This window comes from Lactuca sativa, chromosome 7, assembly GCF_002870075.4.
Source record: "Lactuca sativa cultivar Salinas chromosome 7, Lsat_Salinas_v11, whole genome shotgun sequence".
NCBI lineage: Eukaryota > Viridiplantae > Streptophyta > Magnoliopsida > Asterales > Asteraceae > Lactuca > Lactuca sativa.
In genome coordinates, this window is record NC_056629.2 from 34526786 (window position 1) to 34530242 (window position 3457).

The window sequence follows — 3457 nt, forward strand, 5'->3', positions numbered from 1 at the left end:
GTAGATGAGATAGTTGGTATGTAATAAAATGATGAGGTATGAAAGATGATTAAGAATGATATTGGTAGATGCACCAATTAAAGAACGTCATAAAACTAGCAGATGCGCTTGAGAATAATATCGGTAGATGCACCAAGTAGTGAATGTCGTGATCTTGGCAGATGCGCCAAATAGAGATTGTCATAACAATAGTAGATGCGCTTATAGGATAATCTTGGCAGATGCGCTTATAAGATAATGTCGGCAGATGCGCCTAAAAGAGAATGTCATAAACGTGGCAGTCGCGCCTCATAGTGTATGACGTAATCCTAGCAGAGGCGCTTAAAGGATAATGTTGGCATATGCGCCTTATGTAGCAATGGAAGTTTGTGCTAATTCCTTAGGTCAATCCTTAGGAATGAATGAATGACGAGTAGTTGAATTCCTAGGGTAAAATCCTAAGAAAGATAATAGGGATGAGTAATTGAGTTGATTGTTTGATGGTTGAATATAATAATTATATTATTGTGGGTTGAAAACCCTATATGCTCACTAGGCTCCCAAGCCTGACCCACTCAGTTTTCTTTGCATTACAGGTAATGGCACAAGAGTATAAGTTGGTGGACTTGACGAGAGATTTTGGATTATAGGCCAGTAGTTATGAATAACTGTTGTAAGGTCTATTTTGTTCAGTTTATGCTTTTGGTCTGTATTGAACATGACATCCCGAGATTTTGTTATATAATGAAAATATATTTCTTTAAGGAAATGCTTTGATAATTTTTATCATATTTTGTTTTGGGAACAAATTACGCAACTGTCTTCTTTAAAAGATTACTCTGATTTTATAAAACAAAGCATAAACAAATCGGTCTTTTCTGGCCGTGAAAATGGGGATGTCACAAGCATCTTGGTTTTCCAAGATATTTCTGAGGTCCGGGTACCATTAGGTCAGGGTGAGAGAGGATGATGTGGAAAAGACTGTGTTTCAGACTCGTTATGGACAATACGAGTTTGTGGTGATGTCATTTGGGCACACCAACGCGCCAACAGTCTTTATGGACCTGATGAAACAGGTATGCAGGCCGATGCTCGATCGCTCAGTGATTGTGTTCATAGATGATATATTGGTGTATTCCAACACTAGAGAGCAGCATGAGGAGCATCTCCATGAGCTTTTAGGAGTTCTGAGGCGAGAACGACTTTATTCCAAGTTCTCGAAATGTGAGTTTTGGTTGCAAGAGGTTCAATTCCTAGGACATCTCATTAACTAGGATGGGATTTTGGTGGATCCGGCCCAAATCGAGGCAGTGATGCAGTGGGAGGTTCTGAAATCTCCCTCGGATATCAGGAGCTTTCTGGGATTGGCAGGGTACTACCGGAGCTTTATTCAGGAATTCTCCAAGATTACGGTACCCCTTCACTCGTATGACGAGGATGGAGATGAATTTTTGGTGGGTCCTTAAGCAACAGACTGCATTTGAGACTCTGCGAGGCGCCAATTTTGACACTCTCTAAGGGAGTTGAGGATTTCGTGGTATTCTGTGATGCATCGATTACCGGATTGGGAGCAATCCTCATGCAGAGATGATGGGTGATAGCCCATGCTTCGCGGCTTTTGAAGCCGCATGAGACGAGATATCCCACACATAATCTTGAGCTGGGTGCGGTAGTATTGTCCTCAAGATATGGAAACATTATCTATATGGGGTCCGTTGCACCATATACACTGACCACAAGAGTTTGAGAAATGTAATGGATCAGTCGAACCTAAACATGAGGCAGCGCAGGTGGCTAGACGTAGTCAAGGATTATGACTGCGAGATCCTTTACCATCCGAGTAAAGCGAACGTTGTGGCGAAAGCCCTGAGCCACAAGTCGGTTGGATCTTTTGTTCCAGGGGTATTTATGAGGATATTAGTAGATTCTCCACTTGTGAGCTTGATTAGGGAAGCTCAGGCCGAGGGTGTACGACAGGAGAATTGGAAGCTTGAGAGGATTAGGGGGGAGATCACCAGATTCATGCGGGATAGTCGGGGATTATTGACCTGTTGTGGTTGGGTATGGGTGCCAATGTTTGGTGGGGTTAGACAGATTGTACGGGAGGAGGCTCATAAGTCTTGCTTCACTATTCACCCGGGGGCCACCAGGATGTACCGGGATATGAGGTCGAGTTACTAGTGGTCGTCCATGAAGAAAGAGATCGCTTGGTACGTCGGGAGGTGCTTGACTTGTAGGATGGTCAAGGCCGAGCATCAGAGGCTACATGGAAAGCTGCAACCTTTGGAGGTTCCCATGTGGAAATGGGAGCACATCACGATGGATTATATCACAAAATTGTTGAGAACGGCAAAGGGTTTTAATGCTATATGGTTCATCGTTGGTTAATTAACCAAGAGCGCCCATTTCCTGGCCATTAGGGAGAGTTCATCGGCTGAGAATTTGGCCGATATGTATATCTGCGAGATCGTTGCTCACCATGGGGTGTTGGTCTCTATTGTTTCAGATAGTGACATTCGATTCAACTCCCGTTTCTGGCAGAAGTTTCATGAGGAACTGGGCACGAGACTGCATTTTAGCACCGCATACCATCCGCAGATAGACGACCAGAGCGAGCGGACCCTCAAGGATATGTTGAGGGCCTGCGTCATTGATTTTGGTGGAAGCTGGGCCTCCTACCCACCCCTTGAAGAGTTCTCCTACAACAATAGATTCCATTCCAGTATTGGTGCTCCACCTTATGAGCTGTTGTACGAACGGAGATGTCATACCCCAGTCTGTTGGGGTGAGGTTGGTCACAGGGCGATGGTTTGGACCTAGGTAGTTCTGCAGACTACCGAGATGATTCAGCAAATCAGGTAGCTATTGCAGACTGCTCAGAGTCGGCAGAAGAGTTACGTAGACCGGTGTCGATCTGAGTTGGAGTTTCAGGTTGGTGACATGGTACTACTGAAGGTCTCACCCTGGAAGGGTGTGATTCATTTCAGGAAGAGGGGAAAGTTTGGTCCCTGATACATTAGACCATTTCGGATCATTACCAGGGTTGTCAAGGTGGCATATAGACTAGATCTCCCAGAGGAGCTTAGTCAGATCCATAGCACATTCCATGTTTCGCAGTTGTGGAAGTGAGTATTCGATGAGGAGGGGATTGTATCATTGGATGACATTCAGGTTGACGAGCTCTTTAACTATGTAGAGAGGTCAATGGTTGTTTTGGAAAGGAAGGTGAAGAGTCTACGTAACAAGGAGATACCTTTGGTAAAGATACAATGGGAGAATCAGAGGGGATCCGGGTGGACTTGGGACCTGGAGACAGAAATGCGGGAGCATTATCCAGGGTTATTCACCGTAGCTAACTTCGAGGACGAAGTATAATTCAAGTGGGGGAGAATTGTAACATCCCGACTCCCAGGTATGTAATTTTAAGGAATTTGTGCATCACACAAAACCTACTTGATGAGTTGGAGGCCCCAACTCG